Source organism: Cupressus sempervirens, chromosome 6 (genome assembly GCF_028749045.1).
Source record: "Cupressus sempervirens isolate cs-2001-9-10 chromosome 6, ASM2874904v1, whole genome shotgun sequence".
Classification (NCBI taxonomy): domain Eukaryota; kingdom Viridiplantae; phylum Streptophyta; class Pinopsida; order Cupressales; family Cupressaceae; genus Cupressus; species Cupressus sempervirens.
This window is the reverse complement of record NC_143123.1, coordinates 636,155,007-636,175,358: the sequence shown is the minus strand read 5'-3', so window position 1 is coordinate 636,175,358 and position 20,352 is coordinate 636,155,007. Positions and strand designations below refer to the sequence as shown.

Below are 20,352 nucleotides of genomic sequence, written 5' to 3'. Positions count from 1 at the left end.
TTTTGATTTTTTCCGATATTTTCAAGGCACCTATTGCTAGGTTTTCACTAGGATAATATTTTTTTCATGATTTTTCTTTTTTTAAGGATTTCTTTTTTTGACATTTTGACGTATACAAAAAGAGCTTATTAGAATATTGGTTGTAGAATTTTTTTAAATGTAGGGTATTAATAGGCTCCATGAGGTGTTCTCCTTTTGTAGTTGAAAGTTGATATGTGCCTTATTCAAAGATTGTCGTGGCAACATAAGGACCAAGCCAATTAGGTTCAAACTTACCCTTTTGTTCTCTGTGTTGTTGGTTTTTAGGGTTCTCTCTCAAGACGAGATCACGAGATCACCCACTTGAAATTCCTTTGGTTTCACCTTTTTATTATGTCTCTTAGACATTCTCTTTTGATAAGCTCTCATGTGATCGATTGCCACTTGGCAATGTTCATCCAACAGTTTAAGCTCTTGTAGCCTAGATATTCCATAATCATCATTAGTAATAAGACCTCTTAGAGAAATCCTTAGTGGGATCTCAACCTCAATAGGTAGTATAACTTCTGCTCCATACATCATAGAAAAGGACATTGCCCCAATGTGTGTTCTTATACTAGTTCAATAAGCCCATAAAGTTGGATTTAGTTTAAGGTGCCTAGTAAAAAGCAAGTTAAAAGCACTACGACATTAAGAATGCACCTCATCTAGCACTCAAAAGGCGTCAATAGGAAGAAAGACACAAGTGCCTATCTTGCATTGGGAATGAGTCGTTGACTTTTTGCTATTGCAAGGCTGGGACATCATCTCCTTAACACCTAGGAGACGAGAAGTAGGCTCGGGGACCCAAAATGGACTTGAATTGAGGTATGAGATAGAATGGGGAACAGGAGAAAAGGGGGATGTGTGATTGAAAATGGGCTTTGAGAATTAAAATAGAAATTCAAATATAATGACACAGCTAGAGGCTCTAAAAAAGGGTGCAACACTGGGACTTCCCGAGAGGTCACCCATCTCAATTCTACTCTGGACCAAGCACGCTTAACTATGTCCCTTCCAGATTTGTTAACTGTGCGGTGTAGGATTTACAGTATGGTCTTGTTTGATGCCTCTTCTTGTCCATTAGCTTGAGGATAGTAAATGAAAGACTAGTGTTGTGTAATCTTGAACTTAGCACAAAGTTCCTTGAGATCTTTGTTTTTGAACTATTTCCTGTTATTTTTGATGATAGATGAGGGAATGCCATACCGACAAATAATATAGTTCAAGATGAACACGCCTAGTTTTTTCTATGGCTTCAGTGAGGTACTACCTCTGCCCACTGTTTAGAGTACTCTATAGTCGTAATGATGAACTTGTGTCCACTAGATGAAGATGGGTAAATCTGTCCTAGATCAAAAGACCATTGGTAAAATGGCCACTCTGTGATAAATGGTATGAGCTCTTGGGTTGGAGCGTGGATTAGATTACCATGAGGTTGGCACTTCTTGCAAGATTTAGCGAATTTAATAGCTTCATTTTCCATGTTAGGCTAATAATATCTAGCTTTAATTAGTTTTCGAGCTAATGTTTGGCCATTTGAATGAGATCCACAAATTCCTTAATGTACCTCAATTGATGTGCGTTCAGACTCATCTTGTTCTAGACACCTAAGGAGGGTACCGTCTAGACCTTGTCTGTATAAGTCGTTTGCTATGTTTATGTAGCATGAAACATTTTGGATAAGGTAATGTTTCTCATTTCGAGTAAGTTTTTTAGTGATTATTTGGTTACGTAGATAGGAATAGATATGATGGTAGCGAGCTGAATCATGTCCTATGATAGAATAGATCATTTGGGTGTTAGGTGAACCATAAGCAGGGTAGAATAACATCTCCAGGTGAACTTGCCATAGCATCAACTTTGGCTACTTGTTGGACAGTCACAATTAGAAAATACTTCTTGATTGTCTACCATCCTCTTATAAGGCAGTATTTTTTTAATCTTTTGTTTGATAGACAACATTTACTTAATTTATAACTAATTGGAATCATCATACATATGCAACTCATCTACCTTCATCTCGATGGCTATCTTCATACCATTGATCAAGGCTTCATATTCCGTGATGTTGTTAATACAAGGAAAGAGTATCTTGTACGCCTTGGGTAGAGAGTACTGTTGAGGTGATAACTAAAGTTCCAGTCCTTGCTTAGTAAAAGAGCCTTCAAAGGACATCTTCCATGTTTGTTGCATTAGATGCATTATAGACTCATTAGGGAACTTGATATTCAGGGCCTTATCATTGTCCAATGGTGCTTCTACTAGCTGATCAGCAATGACTTGTCCTTTAACAACTTTCTGGTCAACATATTCATTGTCATGTGCACTGAGGATCATAACCCATTTAGCTAATTTCCCTGTTAATGTTGCTTTACTCAACAAATATTTTAATGGATTGGTCTTTGCTACTAGCTTGATAGAATGAGCCAACATGTAGTGTCTAAGCTTTTGGGAAGCAAAGACAACTGCCAAGCAAGCCTTCTCAATGCAAATTTTACTGAAATGTCTTTTGCTGGTTGAAATCCTCTTCAAGCAAGGTATGCTTACCAATTGTTAGACTAGTAAAGCGAGATTTCTATTGCTTTCATTACTAAAATTGGAGTGGGATAATTGTTCAACTTTCAATAGCTTGATATTGTGTCGTAATTGAACCACTTTGTTATCATTTCATTTGAACTTGAATTTATAGTAATTCCACAAAAAAGTCAATGCGCTGGTTTTTAACCGATCCTAGAGGCTTAGCTAATGTTGTACATGTGGATTCAAATTAGTACTCTTTAACAATGGTCAGTGTAGTTTTTGACTCTGAGTTATTTTAAATGACCCTGGATTGACCATTTCTCACTTGTGGAGTAGAGTTTTGTTTGTAAGTTCTCAAACACACAATTTAGAAACACAAAGAGCTCGGGAAGGGAAGCCAATATATGCTTAGCCTAACATTGTGCTTTTTGTTAAGGAATCTAGGATCAGAGATAGAGTTTATTTTACTTCAATTTCAGTTGATCAGATATGTATATTGTAATTCTAATTTGATTCAATAAAAATATAAGTAAGAAGGGACTGATGATACTTTATATTGGCATATATATTACTGCTATTGACCATAGTAATATATTAACACTGTTTACTTGCTTGACTGCAGATTTAGATATGTGAATCGTTGGACTTCACTTGGTGGATAATAATATATATTGTGTGATTTATATGTGCTCCACAAAATGAAATCATTATATATATATATATATCAATGAAGGATCATGCCCATAGGGACATGTCCCTATGTCCCTATGGGACATAACTTAGTTATGCCCGTATATATATATATATATATATATATATATATATATATATATATATATATATATGAAGGATCATGCCTATAGGGACATGTCCCTATGTCCCTATGGGACATAACTTAGTTATGCCCGTAGAGACATGTCTCTACGAACATGATCATTATGCTAATCACTTTGTAACAACATTGTATTACGGCTTGATTAATCTTGGGCGGAACTAAGCATGATATATATGTGTGTGTGTGCGTGTGTGCACACGCGTGTGGATTCTCTTATACAGACAGTGATGTTGAGGATTGACATATGATAATAATGTATGCCAATAACATATGGAAACAATCATATGATTGTCAACTTGATAAGAACCATGGGTCGACACTCATGACTTTCACTTGTCTAATACAAGGTGCCATTTTGTGGCAAGATCATTTTCATTAGTCTTTGATACGACAACAAGCAATCAAAATATATTTGGTGAATATATACGGTTTGATCCAAAGTAACAAGAGTTAGAATTGGCAAGGCCGAATCAAATTGTGAATCGACCATGAATCAGAATTGAATCGGCCACGAATCGGCAAATTAAAAAAAGCCATTGAAATTTAGTAACTTATTCCATAAACCCTTTATCGGTGATTTGATTCACAGATTCACAAAAAATCGTATGGCTTGAATCGAATCGCCGAATCGCATGAATCACGTGAATCATCGTGATTCTTGGAACTATTGTTCGATCTGATCACATAATGTTGGTTGGTAAGAGAGATTCAACACATATACATATATGTATGTATATGTATCTACATATGCATGCATATACATACGTATATGTATATGATAATCTTGTCTTATCATATTGAATTGAAGCTATTATTTCAACACTCCCTCTTAGTAAGGGAGGATATGATCAAATTAGAATTTTCAATAATCTCATAGTTGAGATTTCACCAATAGACTATCTAATTTCCGACACAATCCGGTACAAAACATAATTTATTAGATAGTCAGTCTTCATCAAGAATCATGATCTTTGGCTCTTCCCAGGACTGAAATTAATTACTCATGATTTTCATTTGTCATTGTTTTTGGAACAACAAGTTATTGACAATGGATAAAAAATGCACACAATCACCAAAGTATCATGATTTTTGGCACATTCCGAGACAACAAATAAATGTAGTCAATCATGATACAATTTAGTTACCATGATTTCTGGCACAATTCGGGACAACAATTTTAATGAAGTCTTATCATGATAACATGGTTAGTCCATTGATAAGTTTGTCACCTTACCATAGTGACCTCACACATATGAAAGATCGTCAACTTTCATAACATAAACCGGAGCTGCAATATTGCAACATAATAACCACCATGAACCAACTCAGAGGGTTGAACAAGGGCTTTCACCTCAACTTTTCTCTCACAGAGAATAATGTATTACAAGGAATTTCACTTCAAACTTTTCTTTCATAGAGAAAAATTCTTTAACAAGGAATTTCGCCTGCAAATTCTTTTTTTGAACAAAGATCGTGGGAATTCAAATCCTCTAGCTACTCCCTTAGAGGCTCTCTTTGTCTTGGAGATGCTTGTGATAAACTATCACAGTCCCTTTGAATCTGATATCAAAATCATGCAATCACACACATGTATTTTTAGACTCCATTTGAATATCAATCTTCTAAGCTCCTACGTTGTCTTTGAAGAAGTGTCAGACTCCCTCTTAGTGGAAGAATACTCATAACTTCAATCATCAAGGATATTCACTTTAAGACCTCACTTTAGCTACTCTAATCATCAGAAGACTAATGAATTCTAGATCACAACTTTTTTTTAGAGATTGAGCCTGCACAATATTTGGTAGCATGTGCAAAGTACCAACCTTCTTTTCCTGCAAGAACATCCTCAGACATAAACAAAAAGATTAAGGCAAATAACTCTTATAGTAGATAGAATTATAAATAAGAGAGACTGCAACAAGTAGATAAATGTAATACTTAAGGTTAAAAATACTTATCTGTACTTCAATATCCTTGATACAGGTTTCTCTAATCAAGGTCCATATGCAACATCAAATCAGAAAATGCCTCTATATATTTGTCAATGGGAATGGAACATTGGTCATTATTCCCCCCACAATGTCAAATTCCCATTTAGATATTGTTGAACAATTTTGTATCATATCAAATATGGAAAACTTCTTTCCTCCATATTTCTTCTATGGTTGCTCCTATTAGTCAAATCGTCAATTACTAGATATGAATGTATCTCCTACTACAAATCCTCGTGATAGAATCCTCAAGATAGAGGCTCTACAATGCTTTCTTCATTTCACTCCTTGGTACCATTATAAATAGTTGAACCATGAATATATTGATGTGGTCTCTTCTTAATTATTTCTCATCTTTTATGACTTTTATTTATTTCTTTTATTTGATTTGTAAATGGAACACAACTTGCATCCTTGAGTAACCTTTTGCTTCTTATACTTGCATTGTAGGCCAATACATATATTTTTGCAAGTGGGCAATTTTTTTCCTAGTGCCAAGGTGGCCACTACTTTAGAGCTATGTGCCTCCCTCATAAGCAGAAGATACTACGCCTTTGCACACACAACTTGCCTAGTGCTAGAGTAATCCTTCTTTGAGGTAGAAGTCACCTCTCTTTTAAAATATAAGTCTGGCACTCTTTTTCATAGGCTTCCTGGGCAAATAGATCCAAGTGTACATTAATAGTAAGAGCTGATATGGGTTTTCAAACAGTATTTTTAGACATGTATGTTGCAACATTTGTACTTGAATAACAAGTGAAACTGCTTTAAGCCAGCCATTTGTAAGGATGCACTTGTTGCAATTCTTTTGAACTTACAAGTATTGTAGATGGTTGTGGTTTGTGTGGACCATGATACAGCTTTTTGACTTCGCAGAGCTGTCCACAAATGGCTTTATCCAAACAGCAATTTAATGTAGAGGGGTAGCTGTGGAAGATAAGACTGGAATGAACTTTACACATACATTGCGTAGCAGGTAGCACATATGTAACTCAATTACATCTGTCTCAACCTCAAAGGGCAGTTGCAAGTTTTGTGAGGCCAACACTGGAGTGTTGCAAATCTTATCCCTTTTCATTAATCATTATTTCATATTGTTAATCAAACTGTATTTATTTCAATTAATCTTGATCTTGTCTTCTAAAATGGTCACTTAGTGCTGAAGAAGTCACCACTCTTAATGTAGTCTGTTCTAATATAAACTTTACCGCAGTTAAGACTTCTGTGACATATAATTATTTTTCTATATAAAATTGCTATCTATTTTGACTTTGTGAACACTCCAGACCCATTTAGGTTTTACCATCCTTTGCAATCGCTTCTCTTTTAATCTTCTTAATAGTTATTGTTATAGACTTCAAACATTTATTTTTATCACTGTTTAATATGATTGTAACTGGGCTTTGTGTTGGTTTGTTGGTTTAATCACCACCTTCAATGATGACAAATATATTCTATCAACATAAATGTCACTTGGAGTCACTGCTATATATAAGTATGAGGTTCGCCATCATCTTCAGATAAAGATCACTGCTTTACGTCTCCATTTTTGCCTTTGTTGGATCAATGTCCTTCATACTGGTAGACATATTTGTTTACCAACCAGCATATTAATTATTAATATTTTGATTTCTGCCACTTGTGCATAGCCGCTGTGATACTTGGCATTTTGAGTTGCATTTTTCATTAACGCTGATATACATAGTATTGAGATGGTCAGTTAGCAAAATGTGTTTGGTGATAGTTTAATGTGAGCACGTTCATTCTCACTGCTCTATGAATCGACTTTGCATTCAATAACCAGATAGTAGCGCAATTGTAATATTTAGATATTTGTTGATAGCTGAACAGTCATTAGATCTTGGCAATAAGAAAATCTGTTAATTCGTTTTTTTATAATCTATGTTCAATGCTTTCCTTCTATGTCCTTTGGATTTTGTTTTCCTAAACATTCCATTCAATCTTTTCCATGGTGTTCAATGTTGCTGTAGACTGCTTGCTTAACTATGCTTCCCATGTGTTTCCTCTCTTTTCAAGGAATAACTTTTTGAATTCATGAACTGCATCAGATTTCGGCATCTTTTCCAGCTTCTGACCACCTATTTTATTGTTACCAACTTGGCCCCATTTATGAAAGAAAAACGTGACAGCCTTTCTTGTTGTTTTTGAAGAATATAATAATTGTTAATGCCAATTGATATGTCCAACATATTTGTTGATGTCAGTTTTTGTACCACTACATAACATATAGCAATTGAACACTTTATATGGGATATCAAATCCTCAATTCCTCCCTTGAAAAGTTAACACTCATGAAGACATGAGAATAACTCCAGTATTCCTTATACCTGTGGATACTAACTCAGTTATCAATGTGATTTGTTGGTAATCACGTAGGTGGGCTTACGTTATTCATTCGAAGATAACTAGGTCTTTGGTGGAATGATGGTGATGGTGATTCGGTGTAAATGCCAGATAATGTTGATGGTGATTCGGTGTGAATGTGTGATGGAGGGTGAGTGTTTGAATGGCTTATGCTTTCTTAATCTTCTTTTTCAAAACCTCGACTAATCAACTACTCACTATTCTACTACTCCTATGAATGGAAAGATTAGCAAATGGATGGGGATTGAATCTAATGAAAGTTTACCAGCGGCTCCACCCTCATAGATGCAATGATTCAAAGGAAAAAACACTAGTTTACCACACAAGGCTTCCCAACAAGCTGCTAGGATGCTAGTGGCGTAGTATATAGGTCCCTATCAAACGTTCACTAACATCACCATACAATTAACTATCTACTTCTACTCTAACCACATGAAATGAAATCCTACTTTAATTTGAGAGATGAGAAGAACCATGTAATACACCAAAATGATCATGTATATCCACCATGCAAGCCACAACAATGAATAGAGAACAATTTTGATAGTATTTTGGCAACAATTCTCCAATATAACTCTCATAGATGAGAGCAAAATGGCCTTATATAAAGGCCAAAATGTACAACCGACGATAGAGAGAAAGAGGCAAAACCGATGATCCAGATTGAATCCTAGAAACCCTAATTAGGGTTGCCACCCCATCGGCGAATGAGAAGATGCCACCTCGCCAATGGACCAATGAAAAAAGTGAAAAAGTAGCAACCAATGAGAAGGCATCAAAATGGTGGCCAATCAGAATTAGACACTTGTCCTACCCTAGAAGAAAGAGAAATTGCCACTTGGGCTTACATCAAATGATCTTTTAATATAAATCTCTCTTTTTCTTTCGTTCTTTTAGCTAAGGCAATGAACCTAGCTAGCCTTTCGTTGACTTCCTCCAAATTTGCCCAAGCATGGAAGAGGAGGATGGAATGAATGAGGAGGTAAGGGGAAGGAGATCCCTCTTATACCCAATTCACTTGCCTTCTCTAGTTGGCTGACTTGCACCTAGGAGGGAAAAAAAAACATTAATTAATGCACAATTCTGACCCGGATTAAATGATAAGCTAAAAATTAATTTTGCCACAATGAAATTTGCATTTTTAAATTGCCACTTAGACCAAAATTAGAAAAATAAAATAAACAAAGCCTTGGAGATGCTAAACATTTTCATTTAATGACGATTTAGTAATCAATATATCATTAAAAATCGGATTTGGCAAGCCAAAATTGATTTTTTCACTTTTAAATTATGAATTTCTTTAAATATTTTAAAATCTTCAAGGCAGATTTAATCCATTTAATGCCAATTTTTGCAATTTAATCTAAATCGATTTTGCTATGCAATTTTAATTTTTTAATAGAAATAAATCATCTCTAGAGTCCAAAATCGATTTTGCAATTTGATTTCACTATCACAATTTTTTATTTTTTTTTTCACTGAAAAAATTCAAGATTTTCCAAAAAACCCAAATCGAACAAAAATTTCATTTCTGAAAACTACTCAAGTTTATACAATTATATCCAAATTTTCAAAATTTTTTTGTCTAAGTACAAAATTTACAATTTTATCTTGCCAAGTGTTGTTCTTTGAAACTTGTTCGGCCTAAGGATAAAATTAGTCATTCTGAAAAATCAAGCTTAAAACTGGGTGAAAAACAAAATTAACCTCCTCCCTCTTGACCCGAAGGTGTCCAAGAAGTAAAATTTTCTATGATCGGAAATTTTTGGACAACTTCCAAAATTATTGCTAAGGCAACTGAAAAAATTTCAAAAATCTGCGAAAATTGCCAAAGCTTGCTCGAAAAAGGGGGTCCCCAAAATTTTTGGGGCAATGGTGTGAAAACCTCACAACAATATTAAGAGTTGTATTGTAAATATTTTTCCCTTCTGAAAGTATGTGCCCAATATGAAACGAAGTTGGAGGTACCTTCGAATCTATCCTCAACTCGAACACTATTCATGATGATGCTCTTTCTTCAATTCTGAATGCAAGTCTGATATTATGATTCAAAATTTCACTGTCTGAATTATTCTCTATCAACCTGGCTCTGATACCATGTTAAGGAATCGAGGATCAGAGATAGAGTTTATTTTACTTCAATTTCACTTGATCAGATGTGTATCTTGTAATTCCAATTTGATTTAATAACAATATATATAAGAAGGGACTGTTGATAGTAGTGATACTCTCTCTCTCTCTCTATATATATATATTTTTTACTGCTATTGATCACAGTAATATATTCACTGTTTGCTTGACTGCAGATTTAGATATGAGAATTGCTGGACTTCACTTGGTGGATAATAATATGTATTGTGTGATTGATTTGTTCTCCACAAAATGAAATCATAATATATATATATATATATATATATATATATCAATGAAGGATCATGCCTGTAGGGACATGTCTCTACGGGACATAACTTAGTTATGTCTGTAGAGACATGTCCCTATGGACATGATCATTATGCTAGTCACTTTGTAACAACATTGTATTACGGCATGATTAATCCTGGGCAGAACTAAGCATGATATATATATGTGTGTGTGTGTGTGTGTGTGTGTGTGAACTGTCTTATGCAGACAGTGATGCCGAGGACTGTCATATGATAATAATGTATGCCGATAACATATGGAAACAGTCATATGATTGCTAGTCCGATAGTAACCATGGGCAGGCACTCATATGATGGTCACTTGTCTAATACAAGGTGCCATTCTGTGGCAATATCGTTTTCATCAGTCTTCGATACGACGACAAGCAATCACAATATATTTGGTGAATATAATGATTTGGTGAATATATACAGTTCGATCTGATCACAGAATGTTGGTTGGTAAGAGAGATCCAACACATATACATATATGTATGTATATGATAATCTTGTCTTATCATATCCAACCGAAGCTACTGTTTCAACACTTTTTGATATCTTTTGTAGATATTTCAAATTACTCTTAATTTTTAAAGTAGTTTATTGTCAAGTCCCCTACTTAAAAACCAAATTTCAATTCTACATGGTTAATATGCTGTCACAACAGCATGCCTTTTTTGAAGGCCCTAAAAAGTAATAAGACCAATTGGTGTGGACAAAGTCGTGTAATGGCATGTTCATGTAACCCTACATGAGTGGTTATTTTTTTAAACTTTAGAGGCATTAATTTTGGGATTATGCATTGATGAGACATTTGTAGTGCGTCACCATAGGGTCCACCTACTGTAACATGTATTAGACCCTGCACACGTATTGGTTCCGCTACTCTACAGCAAAGCACAAATTAGTTTAACACAAAAACAGTTTATTTATTTATTGAACTTCTCATGACATTGTCCCTTGAAAGAGGACTTACTCTAACTTACACATTAAATAACAAGTGATCTCTGTATAGAAATAAAATCCCTTAAAAATAGATAGTAAACTAAAGTGACTCCTATCCAAAATCAACATATGCAGATTAGTAAAAACTACATGCAAACTAACTATCCAATAAAATTGGACATGTGAATAGCATGCATAATTGGATGAGGATCTCCTAACTTCATCAAAGTACTAGAGTGTATGCCAGTAAGGCTCATGCAACAGTTCACAACAACCCCTCCATGCTAAGATTCAGAATTTGATCTTGAAGCACTCAAATTTGGAGCTTTGGAACTTGATGTGACCTTGCCTATACAAGGTAACTTAATATGACAAATTTCAAATCCTTGGAACTCACTGTGCAACATTTTCATCCATTCAATATCTAACCTCTTAGTACTTCATGCAGAAGTCTAGTTCCCATTTCCTCATCTCTTTCCTTCACGAGAGACTACAAGGCTTAGTATTCTTGCCCTTTCCCTAACATAGAGAAGACTTGTGACATCTTTCAGTGCACCAATCATAGCAAGTCGTTATCAACTACTTGATTTAAACACCTGAACTTTTGGTGAGAGTTATCCCCTTTCACATGCAAGCTTTTAGGTTTATACAATCTTTTCAACATCTTTGGTATTCTTTGCCAACAAAATTTACAAATACAAAGTTTCTTAGATTGTCCACTACAGTCTCTATTCCAACACGACTTTTCACAAAGATCCTTCAATGTACAAACTAAACAAGGGTGGAGATTACTGTACTTTCCTGCAACAATGTGAACATGACATTCTTTTAGTTGATTTGTTTAAACTTGCAACATGTGACATCATTTCTTCCTCCCTCACCAAATTTAAGACCATCATATTTTGGTTTCATAAGTGACTGGAAGGACTTTCTTATTTCTTCCCTATGTTTGCCTAGTCCTATGTTTGCTTCATATCCTATATTTTGCATGATCTTTAAACCAATGTTATTTCCGAAACAACTTTTGCTATCAGAATTATGAATTGCACCTGTACATGTAAAAACATCTTTACCTTGAGCTTCATCATCTTCATCTGAAGAAACATTAGGCACACCATGCATATTAACAGAGAGATCAGGAGAGAAAAACAAATCTTTTGTACCACATGTGACATCAAAAAAGTAATGATTTTAATTTCAAAAGCTTATTTTCTTTTTCCAACAGCTTGAGTTATGCTTCTAAATCTTCACCTTTTCTTTTAAACTTCATCAAATGATATTAAATTTTCCATTAATTCTCAATTTTCCTTTTTAACTTTCTCCAACTCTTTTCCAAGATTCTCAAAATCTATCTTGGAAGAAATCTCTACCTAATGGCGAAAAACCCAGCCACACCAAACTCAGTCCTTTATTGGAAGCACACAATCTGCAAACAATGCTCTCAGGCTTAATTAAGCTGATAACTCTAATCAAGGATTGAGAACTCTTAACAATCAATGGAAATATTCCCTTTTAACGGTTAGAGCAACAGTTGCTTAGGAATTACAATACATACTACACTTTTTGTATCTCACAGATAATGAAAACAAAATTATTTACACACCAAATGATTATGGACAGATCATACACAAAATTTGTGAAGCAGATACAGAAATCGTTGGAGATATTACAGTAACTCACAGACACAATAATTGTAGTTATAGATACAATATTGTGTCACCCAGACTTTGCTTCACACCACACACTAAAAGCTCTGTGAGAAACTAGACATCACCCAGAATATCTATCTCAAAGGTATCTGAAAAACCAATGCTTGATGTACGCTAAATGCTCGACAGGAGTTGCAACCCACATTATTCCTTGTTCCATCTGCCACATGGTCCTTATCTTAATTGAACCTCTTGCAAGATTAACAAATTTTGATGATAATAGAAGACACTCTCAACTAGGCCTTTTCCAGCATGCACGGTAATCCCAAACAAGCTTAAAAAATATGATACTTGAACTTCAATATGGATGGTGATAATTATTGAATAAGTGCCAATTCATCTCCACAAACATTCAATGCCTCAATTATGAGATATCACAAGACACATAGGCACAAGACTAACACACTGGCACATGAGTTGGCTGCTGTTATGATGAAGAACTGAAGGGAGCCACTAGGTGTATCGACCACAACCCCAAGACAAAAAAGAATTCATGAACCATAAACAAGTCCTGTTGTTACCATAATAAACCAATTCACAACTTGAACATGAAGCACTTTATTTTCCATTATGATATGGAACCACAGAAAAGAAATAGTAATATGAAAGCAGTGAACATAAGCAACATCCTGTCCATAATAGCATCACATACACACAACCTGTTCATCTGAAGATTTGTAACAGGCATATATATATATATATATATATATATATATATATATATATATATCTTGAAGCTACAATCTTTAACACTCCCTCTTAGCAAAGGACATATCATTTTCAGATTTTCATGTCATGGAGTCTCTCAACATGACAAACACAATGGCTGCACCCATATGTTTCAAAAACAATTTTTTATCATGAATTCTCTCAACGTGAGAGCACCATGGATTCACTCACCATGATGCTTACCATGGCTACTCCCATGAGTGAAATAAACACAATCTCTTATCACAAAGTCACTCAAGGTGATGTTGTCATGGAGGCTTTCAACATGACATCCACTAAGGCTACTCCCATGAGCGGAATAAACACAAGCTCTCATCAGGGACTCACTCAACATGATGTTTTAATGGAGTCTCTCAGCATGATATCCACTATGGCTTATTCCATGAGTGGAAAAAGTAACAAGGGCTTTCACCTCAAATTTCTTCATCTCAGAGAAGAATGCATTACAAGGGTTTTCACTTCAAATTACTTTGTCCGAGAGAAAAATGCAGTATAGCACATAGTAAGAACAATAATTCCGAGACTCCCTCTCAGTAGGGGCAACATTCTCAGAGCTTTGATTTTTACAATAAATTACAGTTGGTTCAAAATTTCGACCAAATGTCACATTTCTTTATGAGCTTGTTGATCCTTTACAAAGGACTTGGCATTCTCCATTTGTCATTTAAGCTTCCTTTGAATCTTCAAGCACTTACATCAACCTTCTGACTTCCTTGTTCAAATATTGTTTGCAATGCTTGCAATAGAGAAAACTACATTTAACACACACCTCTGAACTCTAGAAGACTGGAACTGTCCTCCTTGACCTTATCGCAGATTGGTCTATACTGAAAGTTTGTGGAGCTAGTAATGTCAAATCCAAATTTGCTGTGCAATTATTTCTCTGCAACACTGCAACCTTCTTAACTAAAATCTTAACTTCTTCACAAAACTCCCTCTTGATCCCTGCTACCTTAGAGATTGCAAGGAAATTTTCCGGATGTGAACTCCCCTCTATTAGACTTAGAACTCTAATTTTCTTTATGAGCTTGAGCTTTGATTTTTACAATAAATTACAGTTGGTTCAAAATTTTGACCAAAGGTCACATTTCTTTATGTGCTTGTTGATCCTTTATAAAGCACTTGGCATTCTCCATTTATCGTTTAAGCTTCCTTTGAATCTTCAAGCACTTACATCAACCTTCTGACTTCCTTGTTCAAATATTGTTTGCAATGCTTGCATTAGAGAAAACTGCATTTAACACACACCTCTGAAGTCTAGAAGAGTGGTACTGTCCTCCTTGACCTTATCACAGATCGTCCTATACTGAAAGTTTGTGGAGCTAGTAATGCCAAATCCAAATTTGCTGTGCAATTATTTTCTCTGCAACACTGCAACCGTCTTAACTAAAATCTTAACTTCTTGACCAAACTCCCTCTTGATCCCTGCTACCTTAGAGATTGCAAGGAAATTTTCCGATGTGAACTCCCCTCTATTAGGCTTAGATCTTTAATTTTCTTAACTCATGTCTTGAATTCTCGGAATTGAACTCCCTCTGAATGTGATCTCCTCGTCTTATAAGAAACTGATCACATGACAGTTCGAGTCCTTATTCTCCTGCCCGCATAACTTCCTGATAGACTGCATCAAGTTCTTTCTCCCTTGAATGCAATCTCCCATCATTCTTATGCATCTTTGATCTCTGTTTGAAAGATAAATAAGCTCAGTGCACCCTTGCTGCAGACTCAATATTGAAGAATAATCATTGGTAGCAATATTTGTGTCCTCTTATGATAGGAACAAACCTCCAACCATGATGGCTATGGAGACAGAATGACCCAAAACAGTCTCGATTAAGTCTAACCCCGAGGAAGCAGAACATAACAACAGCTACTGGAGCTTGAAACACCAACCTCATATTTCCCACACATAGCAGACGTAGCAGTAGGATTGATACACCAATACGATACCTCACTCTCAGCAATAAGGAGCAAGTAACAAAATTGATTATTAAAAATAAAAATAAAAATTAAAGCTTCACTATAACAGCTTCCAGCAGCTTTTACAATGATATTCTGGCACTTAGATATCATTCAGTGATTCGGAAATAGATACGACCGAGTGACTTTGCTTTTCCCTCCCAAATATATGTCTTCTCACTTTTATTACTGATGCAAACTCTTCATCCAACACTGACCCAACCTTGATAAGGTTGGATTTTGAGCCCAGAAATCAATGATAATAAACAACAATAAGAAAGAGCAAAAACCGAAACAATAAACACCAGAAATATCTTGGGAAAACCCTGCTAGAATGAAGGAAAAAACCCAACCACACAACAAAAATATCATTTTATTTGTCATAAAAGTTGAAGTGTCCAATGTCTTTCGCTTGACCCAACCACAGAAGAGAAACAATAATATGAATGCAGTGAACATAAGCAGCATCCTATAGACAGCAGCATCATATACACACGACTTGTTTGTCTGAAGATTTGTATCAGGTGTATGGAATCTATGGATATCTCCTGAAGCTTTTAACATGGAACTTCTTGATCTCTTTTGAATATCTAGCTATTTGAATCTGCAATAACTTCTTAGTTTTAGATACTATATATATATATATAAATAAAATCTTCTCATAATTTCTTCAAGTTTTGCAAACTCTTGTAATTAAACACCAACAAACCTTTGATTTCCACTTTTAACAGCTATTGCCACATCAGTTGTAAATCTTAAAGCCACACGAATTGGTTCTTCAACCGATGATTTTTTTTACAGCTGCATTCTTCCAGACTGTCACTTTAGTTTTTCTCCTACCTTAGCTTTCCTTACACGATGGCAATTTTAATTACTGTGCAATCATTACATCATCTCAACAGCTTATTTTATTTTATTTTGGCTTCTTATAGTGGTAAAACAAATCAGCTATTCATCTTTTTCTCCTTTAGAACACTCTCTAATCTCTGTATATCTCTGATCTCAGCAATATAACCTTAAATATATATTGTTTGACCTTCATTGGACAGCCATCTATGTATTGCTTTTTACCTTTGACTGTTGACCCATCTTTTTGTGCCTCTTTCAAATTTATTTTATACAGTCAGACTTCAGATTGTATGATTTGGCAGTGCCAAATGTTGCTTACACAGAAGGAACTGTTTTGTTCAAGTGGAAGATACTATAGAAGAGGCTATGATCTTTGTTCCTAGAAATCCTGAGCCCCCTTCAATCACCTTGATCTTGACTGGGAAAATTATTTGCAGTGATTAAAAAACAAAAAGATCCTAATTGTTTTGGCTGTAACATTGACAGTAAAGATTTTGGCAGCTGCTTCAAAACAACCAATCTCTCTTATCTTTTTCTTGCAATATTTTTCATTCATTTTTCTCTCTCTGCAATAATAGCGGTCTCTCTTCTTGCTAATGCAAGCCAACACATTCTCCATTCAAATCACTCCTGCAAATATTTTTTGTTAATCTTTGACTTTGCCTGCTCTGATACCATTTGTAGATTCTCAAACATAGAAGAACGAAACACAGAGCTACAACAAATAAAAAATCAGTTTAACACAGTTATTCTTTTAATTCTTTCAGCTACTCATGAGGTCGTTCCTCAAAAGAGGACTTACTTTGACTTAACACATTCAATAACATTCAATAACAAGGGATCTTTATATGGAGATAATAAATCCTGAGAAATAGATACTAAACCCAGTGATTCCCTCGTATATTTGATTTGCAAAATCAACATGTGCATCTACAGGATAAACTACATGTAAACTAACAGGTTCAATAAATTTGAACATGGCGAATGGCATGCATATCTGGATGAAGATCTTCTAACTATATGGAAGAGCTAGAGTGTATGATGGTGAGGCTCATACATTGCTTCTCAACATTGCAAGGGTTCACAGACAAGCCTTCCATTTGGTTTTTTGGTTATGATGTACGGTCTTAATATATACATTTTTTATTATGCTTGTGGTATACACTTTTTTTTATTGTTTACAAGTACACATTGCTTGTGATTCTGTCAGGTCACATTTGTTACTTACACAAGAATGCAATGCTTCACTGCTTAGAGCAGTCAATTAAGGATATATTTACAGTTTGAGAATCATGTCTTTCTAGCAGATTTATCTTCATCTGCAACATGTGAATTTCGGTTATCCACAAGCAGTAAAAATACCAGACACGTCCAATAGAGTAATTATACATGTAGTAAATGCAAGTTCTTATTTTGAAAGAATGCTAGTGAATCAATATTATTGGTACTTCGTGTCATACTCTAGTTGTCTTAAAGAAAATTTTCATTAGATGTTAATGTTCATTTACTGATTTTAAGTTCTGCTAAATAAAACATTTCATGCTCTTATGCCAGCTTCTTTATAATGGTTTTGAAATTTCAGTAATATTTTAATAAACATGATCTTTAGATGTCATATGTATGTCCAAGGGGTTTAGCTTGGTTGAAGCGAGTTCTCACTGCGCAGACTCTGGTTGAAATCCCAATTGGGACATCTTTGTGGAATTCTAAGTAATGACTAACGGTCTTCCATTGGTTGTATTTGTCTCATTGTAAAAAGGTGGATTGTAAGTTGTGATTCTGGTCTTCCCATTGTTGTATCTAGTATGGTTGCTCATAAGGAGTTCAAATAAGATTGTAAGTCTCATGTTGTTGCTCCAATGAGCACAAGATTTGTTATCAGCCTTTATATATATATATATATATATATAGATGTTATATGTACATAATTATAGTGGCATGCTATATGCTCTACCGATTAAGACCTATATCCCTATATCTAAATGTAAATTATTCAATAAACAGTAAACTGCTATTCTCAAGGATTATGTTTGCCCTCACCACTTGGAGATAAATTAAAAAGATTGACTTGACAACTTGGGGATGGTGGGAACTTAATTTGCATAAATAAAAACAAAATGGAGTGCTTCAACTTATATACGAACCATTTACGGGATTACATATTAATTATTATGTGGAGAAGCATTCTATACAGTGGCAGTGCAAATGTGTCCGTGAAAAGAAACCTTTTGTATACTTTTAACAGTTACAAAAGAAAATAGAAGATGAAACTGCTGTGAGTGTTTGCATTGAGCAGAGGTGTGTAACATTTATATTTCCTTTGATGAACTTGTCCTTGTGTTGGAGGCCAGTTGAATCAAATTCATGGGCTTCTGTGCATGCTCGCTGATGCTGATCAGAATTCTTTACCTGTGTTGGACTTTCTGTAAGCAGTATTGCAGAAGGGACATTGTCAAGGTAATTAGAATCTAAATATTCTGATATGACAGGTTTAGTCCTCTTCCAGTCAGTATTTTTGTGCAGTGCCAATACCAATTTATTGGTGTTCATTATCTGAATTAATTTAGTCTCTGATGGTCAGATTTTTTACTTATAGGGGCAATTTTTTAGTTTTGTTATAGAGTTCTGCCCTTGATTTGGCAATAATATTTTTCTTATAAATGTTTGAGAAATGCTGGTTTATGCATTGCCTGTTCTATTTCAATGTTCAAAATTTATTGGTATATGAATTGATAATCTCAGAAACAGTGTTTCAGAGGGGCTTAATTTTGTCAGAACACAATAGAAAGTGTGATAATATAGAGGATAGAGGTGGGAGAAATATGCGGGTTTGCAACTACACTTCGAGTTTCTCATGAGACAGAAAAGAAATACTTCTATCATGGCTACTGCATTTTACATTTCCAATTTGATTCCCTTTCTGTATTGGCTCAATTTGAATTGTAATAACTAAATGGTCTTTTTTGTTGATTGTGGACATGACTAGGCTCTATTTAATAAAGAATTCTATTTTCGGATTTGATTGTGTATGTAGTTTAAATTTTTAGCATTTTGGATTACAGTTCCTGATCAATCATCATGATGAGAAACATAATTCTTGCATTAGAAATGGATTGTGGAGTTATGATAATGTTAGGCCCTATATTTTACTTTATTGTACAGTATAATATAATATTAATTAATTTTTTTTATTAACAAATCAATCATAAAAGGTCTCTGAAAGACCATATTTGGCTATTGTTAAACTTTCATATATGATCAAATTGAAAAGTAAATATGACTATAAAACAATGCAACTCGCAACACCATTATTTGTTAACTAGGGAAACCTTGGCCACGGGAAATCCTCGATGGACAATGATCGACTAATCAAAAGTATCTTTTGAAAGATATTAAGCTTGTGATATGAATATAAGGATTTAATTGTGTGATTTTTGAGTCAAACTCGATGACCCATGTTCCATGAGTAGTGATTCAACACGAATCCATCTCTCATGAGAATAAATGGAACACTTAGCACTCATTGGATCTAGGTGATGCTCACAGGGGTGAAGCACCGGGACTTCTTGGGAGGTCACCCATCCCAGTACTACTCTAGCCTGAGCGCGCTTAACTACAGAGTTTCCTCCCTAGTTAAACCCAAAGCTTGCAACCGGGGCTTCACCCCTGTGAGCATCACCTAGATCCAATGAGTGCTAAGTGTTCCATTTATTCTCATGAGAGATGGATTCATGTTGAATCACTACTCATGAAACATGGGCCATCGAGTTTGACTAAAAAATCACACAGTTAAATCTTGATATTCATATCACAATTTGACTAGCTGTGGAAATTATCTCCTACAGATATTAAGCTTGTTAGGAGTCTATTACATTCGTATAGTGTATATGTCCTTGTTAGAAGACAAGGCCTTATTAGAAGACAAGGCCTTATTAGAAGCTTCAACTCTGTTAGAAGTTGGTATTACAATATAAGTAGCAAGTTGAGCC

The 20,352-nt window shown here is 34.9% G+C and overlaps 1 protein-coding gene across 3 annotated transcripts in view; it reads left to right on the top strand.

Annotated features, from left to right (window-relative positions):
• LOC149553831 (transcription termination factor MTERF8, chloroplastic-like) overlaps positions 1 to 17,636 on the top strand; it is a 28,388-nt gene extending 10,752 nt beyond the window's left edge. Inside the window, exons 2-3 of one of the 3 annotated variants that reach the window (XM_089789182.1) lie at positions 5,818 to 5,965; positions 6,244 to 6,639. The gene's annotated coding sequence lies outside the window, so the exon portion shown is untranslated. Of the gene's footprint in view, positions 1 to 5,817; positions 5,966 to 6,243; positions 6,640 to 17,299 lie in introns of those variants that run through there. The other 2 variants (XM_089789181.1, XM_089789180.1) reach the window with 2 other exon arrangements.
• Positions 17,637 to 20,352: the final 2,716 nt, after the last annotated feature.